The sequence below is a fragment of the Pleurodeles waltl genome, chromosome 10 (assembly GCF_031143425.1).
Source record: "Pleurodeles waltl isolate 20211129_DDA chromosome 10, aPleWal1.hap1.20221129, whole genome shotgun sequence".
In the NCBI taxonomy this organism is placed as follows: Eukaryota; Metazoa; Chordata; class Amphibia; order Caudata; family Salamandridae; genus Pleurodeles; species Pleurodeles waltl.
In genome coordinates this window covers 1,046,738,324-1,046,751,139 of record NC_090449.1, presented here as the reverse complement: position 1 = coordinate 1,046,751,139, position 12,816 = coordinate 1,046,738,324, and the positions used below count along the sequence as shown (strand labels likewise).

The window sequence follows — 12,816 nt, the reverse complement described above, 5'->3', positions numbered from 1 at the left end:
AGCCACTGTGCCGCCAGAGATCTAGAGCACAGGTGGAGCACCCTGCAGGACAGACACACAGGAAGTGTCCAGGCTATGCAGCTTACAGAAAAAACATCGAGTAATGTCCAGGTGGCAACTTGGAGGATCTCCGCGAGGTATTGGTACTGTCACAGGTGCAGCAACCTGCAGGACAGACACACAGGAAGCGCTGGTCTATGGAGCTTACAGAAGGAACAGGGTGATGTCCATGTGGAAGCCTGTAAGATCTCTGCAAGGTAACTGCCACAGGTGGTGGCAAGAGAGTCATACAGGAAACCCCAGGTCTAATAGGTGGAGGAAACTGTCAGACAGTTGGACAGGAAGTGCCGGTCTATGCATCTTACAGGAAGTATAGAGTGATGTCCATGTGGCAGCCTGTAAGATCTCTGCAAGGCACTGCCACATGTGATGCAAACTGTAAGATAGTTAGACAGGAAGAGACAGGTCTATGGAGCTTTCAGGAAGTATAGAGTGATGTCCATGTGGCAGCCTGTAAAATCTCAGCAAGGCACTGCCACAGGTGATGCAAAGGGTAAGACAGTCAGTCAGGAAGTGCCCTGGTCTATGCAGCTTACAGGAAGTATAGAGTGATATCCATGTGGCAGCCTGTAAGATCTCTGCAAGGCACTGCCACAGGCGGTGCAAAGGGTAAGACAGTCAGTCAGGAAGTGCCCTGGTCTATGCAGCTTACAGGAAGTATAGAGTGATATCCATGTGGCAGCCTGTAAGATCTCTGCAAGGCACTGCCACAGGCGGTGCAAAGGGTAAGACAGTCAGTCAGGAGGTGCCGGTCTATGCAGCTTACAGGAAGTATAGAGTGATGTCCATGTATCAGTCTGTCAGACCTCCACAAGGCTCTGGCACAGTGACAGGTGGTGCAAAGGGTAAGACAGTCAGTCAGGAAGTGCCCATCTTTGCATTTTACAGCAAGAGTAGGCTGTTGTCCAGGTGGCCGCCTGTAAGGTCTCCGCACGGTGTCGGCGCTGTCTGAAACAGAAGGATTCCTAGCGCTGCAGTGATGGATCTCCGTGTAAGTCACAATACTAGTCAATGAAAGAGTTTCTTGCACAGGTAACCGAAGAAAAGTGCAAAAATCAGGAATAAAGTACAAGAAATCAAATAAGAGTAGAGTGCTTGGTTTTCCAAGTATTTTCCCCACCGAAGGTACCACGAAGTGCACGGAGCACGACTCGTCGCGTGACTCACTTGCTGTGTAAGGGAGGCTGGGCACGGCGGGGAAGGGGGCGCGTTTTATGATTAATCTGTCAAAAGTCGGTGACTTTCCTCGGATGACCCTGTTGGCGAGCTGCCCGGACCGGCTCCTGTCACTGAATCTGCGCGTAATCCTGGAAATCTAGCGGCGAAGGGCAGGCTGAGGGTAAACAAAGGACTCGCGAGCACCGTGAGGTAACAAGGGCTTAGGGCCGCTCTCAGGGCCCTCCAGCCGCTGCAGGCTGACTTCCCACAGATGTCTAGACACGGCCCCATCAGAAGGAAAAGACAAATTAGGGGGCGCGAGGAGGTCGGCGGGAACGCCACCCTGCCAAGCGCGTGCTTTCATAACAGCGGCATCTGTAACAATAATAACATTAATAACGCATATTAAATGCCCTGCCAAATCCAGAAGAGATATCCGTGCAGAGCCTCAGCACCGCGGCCGCAGATGAAGCTCTCCCGGAGGACTCGTATGTTTGGATATATTAAAGAAAAATCCAGGCTTGGGCCAGCTGCGAGAAGCCCAGCTCAGCACGAGGGTTGTGACTTATGTGGGCAATAAATCGATGTTAGTGCCTGGCCGGTCTGTTAATGCGCGTTAATACACCATTTCACACTTTAACATGGTGCCCTCTGGGAATCCTGCAAATTGTACAACGTCACAATGGGACTTTTAATAAAAATTAGTTTAGATACATAAGTGACAATTACTCAGCCCTCCAGGATCCGTGAAGCATTAATTCATGCATCCACTTGCTTGTGTACCGATTTACAGGCATGCATGGGTGTCTGTCTGTCTGTCCTCTCGCTGGCCAACCACCTTTCACTCTCTGTGTTTCTCTTCCACTCTCTCCCTTTCCCGGTCCCCGCACCATTTTTTTTGTGCCCGGACGGAGAGACAAGATGTGGCGTAATGGCTGCCGACTTCAGAGCTGCGGGAACCAGGTTTGACTCTCGGCGCCGACTCAACATCATGTGATTCTGGGCAAATCACTTGGGGCCCGATTTAGATTTCGGGACGGGTTACTCCATCCGCCAAAATATAAATCCCATAGGAAATAATGGGACTTATACTGCGGCGGACAGGATATCCGTCACTGCTGTGACTGAGCACCCTGCCCGCCACTGCTGTGACTGAGCACCCTGTCCGCCACTGCTGTGACTGAGCACCCTGTCCGCTGGAATCTAAATCAGGCTCTTAATCTCCTCATGCCTACAATTCAGTGCCTCGAGGCCCTCACGGGGGATGTGCTATGCTTTCCAAAACATGGATTATTACTGACAATAAGCAAGTCGCCAAGAAACTCCAAGCCCTTGCAAAGTTCTCCACCAGCTGCCTGTCTACAAACGAGCCCTCTTCAAGCTCCACAACCGCACACAGTTCCACACTGAGACCAAACACTTCTGCATAGTGAGTCTCCTCGCACACGTCCCCCACACCTGCCGAGCCAGGCCGGTGCCTTTTCCTACGTGGCTCCCAAAGCCAGGAACGACCCCCTCCACATCAGCGCCACCAGCTCCATATTAGAATTCCACAAGAAACGAGACACGTGGCTCCTCCAGTAGACTTCCGTCAGGGCTGCACCTCCCCTCCTAGGTGCCATGATGCGCTCCCGGGTGGTATGGCACCTAGGCATGCGAAGAAGTATACCTTAACAAGTCCGCCACAATATATGTTTTGTTTCTCTCTGTTTCGCTTACACTTTTACCCGTCTCTCTATTTCTTTTCTTAGTTTTTAGACAGTGGGGAAAAAAATCATCAGGGCTCCCCTCCAAAGTTTTCACAATTAATATATTAAACTGGCAATGTTTAAATATGTCTAGACTTATTTAAATATTACAGTTAAGTTCTGTTACTGTTTAAAAAATGCAATGCAGTGCAATGCAGAACATACAATTCTGGCCAGGCAGGCCTTACCAACACGTGGAAGTAACCAAAGTGTGATCATTGGGGTGGGGGTATTATAGAGTATTTGGGGTCCCTTCCCTTTTGACACATACTCCCAGCTTGGATATAAAGGACAAACACCTTAGTAAGGGCCCATTACAGAGGGGTTTGTTGTGATCATTTTTTTCAGCTTAAAATAAAGCACTGTTTTCAGCATAGTGCTTCTTTTGACCAGTGCCTGGTCCCCTCTGGGAGTATCCCCCTCACCACTTCCCCCCGAGGCGCGAGGACACCCCCCCCCCCCCCCCAGTTGGAGATTCCTGGTTTAGATACACTTAAAGCTCTCTCTCGCCCACACTGTGTTTCTATTCCTACCCACATGCATCTGTTTAGGGTAACAAGTCTCTTTACAGTTCATCTCTCAATACATAACACATCACTCCCTATGAAGACACACATATCATACCATCCAACCAGAAGTTTCTATGTCTCTGCCATTTAAATTGTTCTTTCTTTTAGACAAATCATGGACTGAGATTGCTTCTCAATTCCACAAACCTGCCTTTCTCCAAATTCCAGTCTCTCCGTCTGCCTTCACTTCCTTCGGCACCATATGCGTTTCTCTTCCTGAAGCATTTCTCCCCCACCCTCCCCCCATCACTCAGTCACCATCCGCATCTCTACCACTCTCCCCCGATCGTAGCAAATTTGATAAAAAGCAAATGGAAAAAGTTTACCCAAGCTATTCGTCCAAAGTCTTGATGAAAAGTACTCATACATAAATGCATGGACGGAGCCTTGACGTCAGCCGCGCGCCTGCGAGGAGCCCAATCTGCCAGTCCGCATTAAAGTCACCCGGGCTGGCATGGCGCACAAGGAGAAGCCTGCAGGATGCATGGCACCATTCAGAGAAGAACGCAGGGCGGCCTCTGTGCTCGGAGTGGCACTGGGCCGGAAGTCGCTCGGGTGGCTTCCTGTTTTGTTAACGTGCACACAGCAAGCCGCGGTCCTTCACCTGTGCGCTCGGCTTCGCGCACGACATAGTTGCGATCCTGCCAACATGAGTGGCACCGACGGAATGCTGACGGGGAGCCTTGATTGCAAAGTAGGCTTTCACGGAGTAACTGCCCACACAGCACAGTGATTCGGGTTGAAAATTGCAGCCACTCCTGAGTAAACCTCTCCTTTGTCACGGTGCCAGTTGCAACAAGCCAACACCTGAACTTTCTTGTTGACTGGCGTTCTCCCCACCTTCACTAAGGCCTTACTATCTCCTAGGTATTCATGCATTGATATAACCTACTTTTGAAAACTAAAAAAGTTGGGTGCCAATGGTCTGTCTTCATAAACACCATTAACCCATCCATCGGTCTTACGGATGCTCTGAATTTCCAAGGCTGCGAGTGTCATTTTGCGTCATGGTTAGTAGAACCAATGGGCACTGCCAGAACACTGTGAGGTGCTGCTTTCCCACCCCCCCTCTTCCAGGTGCTGCCCTGGGCTGAGTTTCCCTTTCTTGCTACCAGACCCCCCTGGCTGCTGGAGCCTTCAAACCGTACAGCTGGATGGCAGATACAGAACAGGCCAGAGGCACATCCGACTTGGTCTTCAGCTAAACTCCTGCTTCCCCACTACACAAGCTGAACAATCCTTGTCCCCTGCACAGAATTAAGTATCCTAAAGGTCTATGTCTCTGCAGTTGGGCCTGTAACACTTCTCCGCCTCGCCCACTGTTTACGTACCTGCTTGTGATGCCAGCCTGGGGCCAACCCAGTTGCATGATCCAGGTTATTCAGTATCACCCACACAGCCCGGTTCATAGCTCACAAGTGCTCCATTGCTAGGATAACCCAACTTTCCAACCACATAAGAGGCCACCACGGGTGTCCTTCTCTTCACCAAGCATCATTCACAATGTCCGCACGAGGGTGTCTTAGCACAGCGTGCATGAGCAATGATTCATCCTCATTTAGGCCAGAGAGTGAATGAACCCATGCTTGATGCCCGACACTACCCCAGACCCCTCATTTACTGATTACCACCAATTTACCTACTGAAGATCTCATTGTGTCATCTTAGAACACTGGAACGCTGCGAGCTCCACTGGAGACACTGGACAGCCAGCGGGCCAATAATGCCCGGTATGGACCGTCTGCGCCGACGTTCCAGTGTCTGCCTTTCTGCTTCTTTTCGTTTGATTTAGAATATTCTTCCCTCTGTGCATTGCAGCCCTTGTGCAGGCTTTCATCTTAAGAACATGCACACATATGAAAGATTTCATCTGCAACCATCATGCGGCTTTGGCAAGAGTAAAGAGAGATGATGGGAAAAGGAAGCTTTTCAGTTTTTTTCTGAAGTTACAGGTGCAAGTCTGCAGATGCAGGAGGAACCCAGGTTGTTCCAAAGAGATGGGGTTCAAGGATGGAGAGGATCTCTCCCCAATCCTTTGTTGACATTGATGAAGCAAGCTCTACCGGACTACCAGAGAAGCTCACAAGAACATAACCTTCCAAGGTGGCCTGGGAAACCTCTGCCCAGGTCTTACCTTCAGTACACAAAACATTATTTTCAACCAATGGCGTCCTTCTGATGATAAGCAATAGAGGTCGCAATGCTTGCTGCCCAATATTGCTCTGGCTGCTGCGTTCTGCACACGCTGTATTTGCTGGACGGCGCAGGGTGGCGGCCCTAGCTACGCAGTCCTGTAAACCAATCAGGAATTCACTTAAACTTGTAAACCAATTAGAAATCCCCTAACTCTTGTAAACCGACCAGGATTCCCCTAACACAGACTGGGACAGCTGTGGATGCTCTCCTTAGGCAAGGTGGAGACCTTGCATTGACCCCAAGATGATGGAAACAGGGCCCATCAAATGTACACTAGTTTGCTGATTTATGACACGCCGGGAATTAGCAAGAATTACTGGTTCAGCTGCAAATTTGAACATGTTTCTTATTTACTGAATTTCTACTGCGAACGCTGGCTTTAAACCCTTCCCCGACTACTTAGATGCACTGTTAGCCCAAGTGCAAACCTCAAAGCCTCCAACTCCTTATTACATTAATGGCTCAACTGCATTCACAAAAGCGTGACACTACATAATGCATTACCTTCCAGCATGCAAGCCTGAACTTTTGCCATCAAGTACTACATTACTAGCAGTACTGCAGCCCCAAAGTGCCCGCTGCTGGATTAAGGGCCGATGCAAGCCTGATGGTTCAAGTTTAAGAAGACACCTGTCCCCCGCCTTAGAAAACACAAATGCACAAAGGCAAATCGTGCATAAGAATGGGCTACGTGCCACACTGCCTCGAGCACAGCTCCAAAGCCTCCAAGCGCTCAACTCTCCAACTGCTGAGCAAGGAGAGGAGGTTCCTCAGATAAGCACTGGTCTTGGAGAACAGCAGATCTTCGCTCTTCTGAATGGGTAAAGTTTGTGTCTTTTTGGTGATGTATCATCAAACAGCAGTCTCCTGTGCTGATAAGTTACCACTTCAGGTGATTTTCTTATGTCCCAAAGTAACAAGTATTAGCATAGCATAGATGTACCCACAGGTACCGGAGAGCTAAAAACAGGCATGTATTGCTACCCAACTCAATGGTACTCGTTCAGCAGTAATAAGAAGCTTGTAAGTTGTCTCTCAATGTTTGGAAGATATAAACAGTCAAAGTCACATCTATGCTTCATTTCTGAGATCCTAGGGCCAGAGTCCGACTGTGGGTGAAGGCGCAGAAGCTTTCGGCACACGCTTGTACCCACGGACACTGATCAATGCACTGATACAAGTTCACTGTAGGTGAAGAACCACCAGATCTCTGTGGAGTATTAATTGAAGCAGGCTCTGGAAGACTGGGTGGTCATCAAAGCATGGCCACCAGGTATGCACGCGATCCACACTAGCCTGTCGCAAGTGCAAGGGACCCACCAACATAGCCACCCAACACCGAGCGGAAGGCACATGTGCTCGGCTCAGAAGACATCTCTCCTAGGCAGGACCAGCCACCTTTGCTGCTCAGGTACCACGCTGCAGAAGAGGTGTGCTGAAAACAGAGTGCAGGATCCCACTGCGGTTTCACCAGGATTCGTATCCCAGGTACGTAAGGGAGATGTCAGGGTGGACCATTTGCAAATACGAACAAAAAGAATCGAAGCCACAGCAAACACTAGTGAGAACCAAATCTGATTCATTCTAGAAAAAGAAGACAACAGCATACCCGCATTAAAAAATAATCTGAAAAATGACAGCTTAATTATGCGTAACAAGCCCCATCTCTACCACCAGCAAAACAGCTCTATTTATTTGTTGGCTTAAAACTTTAAGAATTATCAATAGAGCTGTTTGCCCTGGAGGTCCAACCGACCTTCTGGTTAGAGGCTTGCAGGGATTATTTTCCACTTTGCTAACTTGGTGCTAGTGAGTTTCAATGTATTACTTTATCATAATAAACAGTATTTGTCTTTTTTTGATGTAATGTTAAAACTACGCCTTCTCTTGTTTAACAAGACTTAACAGAGGACTACAACGTCTGGTGTTTACTGAAAAGCACAGACAAGGGCGGTGATGATCTTGCATCAGTGGACAAGCGAGCAGGTTTCTCTGCAGTGAGAGATTTGCTGCTTGTTTTCTGCCTTAAGTTTGTAGTCTCTGTAACTGAGTGCTTTGTATCCTTCAAACTGGCCTAGATACCTGACCATTTCTATGGCTGGAAGAACCTTCTCTACCTTTATACATTAGGGTTTCTTTGTAGGTCAGCCCTCCTTTCACATCCACCAAAAACCACAACTTCAGCATGGAAAGCTGTTTAAGGCGGCAGGAGATTAAACTATGCATTATATGGGCCAACAAAAACACACCAACTTCTATGAATGATCGGAACAGAGGATACATAGTCAGTCATATGGTGAAGGCACAGAGGTCGACAAAAGCAAACAAACACAAATGATGGACGGAATGCGGAACCAATCAAACACTCACCCCCAGTCACCGATCTGGGTTTAATCCATCAATTCTTTTGCTCACCACGCCACCCCAGTTTAGAACCAGCCATATGCAAATCAGTCTTGACCCTGTTCCCCACATGGGAACAATCCAGCCCGAACTGCCAGGCCAGGTCCTCCCTGGATCGGATCAGGAAAAGTGTGTGGTGTTATAATACCATACAAACATTTTTCAATGCATGTGTCTGTCTTCAATACAACTTTCCTACCCTACATGCCCTGATTTGCACTGCAGGCAAGCCCTAAACAGGAATCCAACAAGCAGGTTTTACTGGTATTTAATTACTCACAGTTTGAAAAGATTTCTAAACACCACCCCTTTCTAGTAAGCCACTGAAATTGTCTTAATCAACTTAAAATATTTACAGCATTGCCACATCTCACCAAAACCTTCCAGCTCTTTAATCACCTTTTTATCTGCCTTGTCATCGTTTTCTCAGCCATTAAACTTCTGAGAGCAACCCCTGTTATTTTAAAAAGAAAATTATGGCTCAGGTCTCCTCAATGACCTCCTCACGGTCCTTCCCAATTTAAGATGGAGTCTGTTGTGCTTCTCATCATCCAAGATTGATACTTCTCAATTTACACCTTAGATTCTGCTTTTGGTATCTTGCCTTTAGATATGCTCATATAATTTCCTGTGTTCTATTCTTTCTCCTTATACACACCCATGTGCTGCCTGGTTTTCCCTTCAATTCCCTTTATCATTGTTTTCTACCTTGCCCATGTATTTCCCCACATTTCTCACTTTCATTCTTAATGGTCCCAAACTTTGGAATTCCCAGTCTGCTGATAATTAGTCCTCCCTTTGTCTTCAAAACTTTACACATTACAAATTTCTTAAAACATTTCTTTTTTCAAGGCTGCCATTCTCTCTTTGACTTAAAACTTGAAATGTTGATTAATCCTACAAATTTAGCCTGATGAAACATATTTTTACTTCAAGCGCAGTCTGTTGACACTATAAAAAGTTCTTATAAAAGTACATGTAGGCTGTACTATGATTAACAAAGTATGTTGGACCAAAACTTCTGAATTAATGTTTCTGTGATTACAAAATTAACAAAACAGATTGATGCCTTGGTATCACAGAAGGGAAGAACAACTAAATTACAATTTTGGATTTATTTCCTAAAGTTTATACTGGAAGTTTAAGAAATAAAAAGTATCAGAGTATATAGCTGGAGGTGATATGCAGAACTGTGGGTAACGGTGGAGCAAACATACATGACATCAACAAACATAGGCTTACATTAAGAATAGGCTGCCAAGTGGCATATTCATTCAAAACAAATTGAACAATCTCAAACGTTTCTCCTTACGTGACAGTAGGATGCTCCTTCAAGGCATAGCTCCATTGGAAAGGAGAACATCATCTTTAAATTAACAGAACTAAGATACTGTGTTGCAAACTGAGATATAAAGAGTGATCAAATATATTTCAGAAAAAATATCTGCTACTACCTTTCAAGCTGGGATTCCTATCTGATTTACGACCCACGGGTATAAGCATCTGAGCCCATCAGGACAAATACTATTTAATATCAATGATATAAACATTTTACTATATCAAAGGAAGACTCAAAAAGCTGAAGTCATATAAGACACTTATACAACGTCAGAAAACACCAAGAGTAAGTTTCTGTTAATATTAAGCCTTATCCGAATCAATTCAATGTGTGTCTATTTATTCTCACTTGCTTTCTAAGTCCTGAAGAAGGCAAAAGCTGGTAAGTGTAGGCATGAAACGTGTCAACAACCTTTTCAATTAAGCAAGTCTGAAACTTAGGTTTTCAGTTACTTGTATTCTTTGAGACTAACATCTACTGACTGCAATCCAAGAACACTTTGGTGCTGCAGGAGGTGTAGTGCTTTGGCCATCTGGACTGACTCCACCCCTCTGTCTGCGTCAAGCACCCTCTGATGCATTAGAATTATGGACAGGTGGTGAGGGATGGGGGACATTACATTTATTAACAAGTAGGACAAGACAGCACCCCTCAAATAAATATAGTTTCCTATACATTGTGCATTGCTCCGAGCGTGCTATAAATGGTCGGTGCTACTATAGCCAAAGGACCATAGTACCTATTTTCACTATCCAGTCATTAAGAAGTCCTGCGCTATACCATCAAGCAAGGATGGGGATGTGAGCTATGATGTTGCTGAGGCAGAGTGGGACTAGTAGGTGGACAGGACAGTTCTTTACCTTGAGTGAACAGTCTTCTCGCACTATATTGACAACCTTTGTTCCCCGCTGCGTTCTTGCGCAGTGGCATCCTGCTTGCAGTCGGGCCCAGCCACAAAGCACTACACTAACTCGCTGTTCTGTTTACAAGAGCAGCACCAATCTCTGCACTTTTTACTTGCCTTGAGAAGCAAGAGATTCTTTATCCTAAAGATTTGGGTGAATTCTGACATGCAGCGTTGATCTGGGGGTTATAGATACGACTAAGCCAGTCAATAGAATTGTTTTCATGTGTGCACTCTATACAGTTGAAGGGCCCAAAAATATTATATTACCAATATGTCATCCAGAACCTTGAATATATTCTACTATATTCATTGAACTTCCCATGTGAAATAAAGAGAAAACAATTGAAAACAGAACAAAAATAAAAACAAATGATAGTGATATACATAAACAAAAACAGTTACATATTTTAAAATACTAAATACATCAAATATACAAATATAGGGTTAAAATATGTATTTATTCTCTTAATGGGGGGAGCAGATTCCCTACTTTATTAGAAGTAAAAACACAAAGAAGGTATCAACAGTTGTTGCATGCAGAGTACTGCACAACACTTCAGTCACACGTGCCAACTGCAAAAGGGACCATCAGCATTGGAGCTCCCAGGGAGCTCAAAGCAGTTGTTGCATGCAGAGTACTGCACAACACTTCAGTCTCACTGCAAAAGGGACCATCTGCATTGGAGCTCCCAGGGAGCTCAAAGCAGTTGTTGCATGCAGAGTACTGCACAACACTTCAGTCTCACATGCCAACAGCAAAAGGAACCATCTGCATTGGAGCTCCGTGGGAACTCAAAGCAGTTGTTGCATGCAGAGTACTGCACAACACTTCAGTCTCATGTGACAACTGCAAAAGGGACCATCAGCATTGGAGCTTCAAGGGAGCTCAAAGCATTTGTTGCATGCAGAGTACTGCACAACACTTCAGTCTCATGTGCCAACTGCAAAAGGGACCATCAGCATTGGAGCTTCAAGGGAGCTCAAAGCATTTGTTGCATGCAGAGTACTGCACAACACAAGGGACCATCAGCATTGGAGCTCCCAGGGAGCTCAAAGCAGTTGTTGCATGCAGAGTACTGCACAACACTTCAGTCTCACATGCCAACAGCAAAAGGAACCATCTGCATTGGAGCTCCGTGGGAACTCAAAGCAGTTGTTGCATGCAGAGTACTGCACAACACTTCAGTCTCATGTGACAACTGCAAAAGGGACCATCAGCATTGGAGCTTCAAGGGAGCTCAAAGCAGTTGTTGCATGCAGAGTACTGCACAACACTTCAGTCTCATGTGCCAACTGCAAAAGGGGTCATCTGCATTGGAGCTCCGAGGGAACTCAAAGCAGTTGTTGCATTCAGAGTACTCCACAACACTTCAGTCTCACTGCAAAAGGGACCATCTGCATTGGAGCTTCCAGGGAGCTCAAAGCAGTTGTTGCATGCAGAGTACTGCACAACACTTCAGTCTCACATGCCAACAGCAAAAGGAACCATCTGCATTGGAGCTCCGTGGGAACTCAAAGCAGTTGTTGCATGCAGAGTACTGCACAACACTTCAGTCTCATGTGACAACTGCAAAAGGGACCATCAGCATTGGAGCTCCCAGGGAGCTCAAAGCAGTTGTTGCATGCAGAGTACTGCACAACACTTCAGTCTCACATGCCAACAGCAAAAGGAACCATCTGCATTGGAGCTCCGTGGGAACTCAAAGCAGTTGTTGCATGCAGAGTACTGCACAACACTTCAGTCTCATGTGACAACTGCAAAAGGGACCATCAGCATTGGAGCTTCAAGGGAGCTCAAAGCATTTGTTGCATGCAGAGTACTGCACAACACTTCAGTCTCATGTGCCAACTGCAAAAGGGACCATCAGCATTGGAGCTCCCAGGGAGCTCAAAGCAGTTGTTGCATGCAGAGTACTGCACAACACTTCAGTCTCACATGCCAACAGCAAAAGGAACCATCTGCATTGGAGCTCCGTGGGAACTCAAAGCAGTTGTTGCATGCAGAGTACTGCACAACACTTCAGTCTCATGTGACAACTGCAAAAGGGACCATCAGCATTGGAGCTCCCAGGGAGCTCAAAGCAGTTGTTGCATGCAGAGTACTGCACAACACTTCAGTCTCACATGCCAACAGCAAAAGGAACCATCTGCATTGGAGCTCCGTGGGAACTCAAAGCAGTTGTTGCATGCAGAGTACTGCACAACACTTCAGTCTCATGTGACAACTGCAAAAGGGACCATCAGCATTGGAGCTTCAAGGGAGCTCAAAGCATTTGTTGCATGCAGAGTACTGCACAACACTTCAGTCTCATGTGCCAACTGCAAAAGGGACCATCAGCATTGGAGCTTCAAGGGAGCTCAAAGCAGTTGTTGCATGCAGAGTACTGCACAACACTTCAGTCTCATGTGCCAACTGCAAAAGGGACCATCAGCATT

At 46.4% G+C, this 12,816-nt stretch overlaps 1 protein-coding gene across 5 annotated transcripts in view; it reads right to left on the bottom strand.

Annotated features, from left to right (window-relative positions):
- Positions 1-12,816, bottom strand: part of THRB (thyroid hormone receptor beta) — a 438,776-nt gene that overhangs the window by 231,695 nt on the left and 194,265 nt on the right. The window contains exon 1 of one of the 5 annotated variants that reach the window (XM_069212036.1): positions 3,862-3,948. The exons of the other annotated variants lie outside the window; for them this stretch is intronic. The gene's annotated coding sequence lies outside the window, so the exon portion shown is untranslated. Of the gene's footprint in view, positions 1-3,861; positions 3,949-12,816 lie in introns of those variants that run through there. 5 annotated transcript variants of the gene reach the window in all.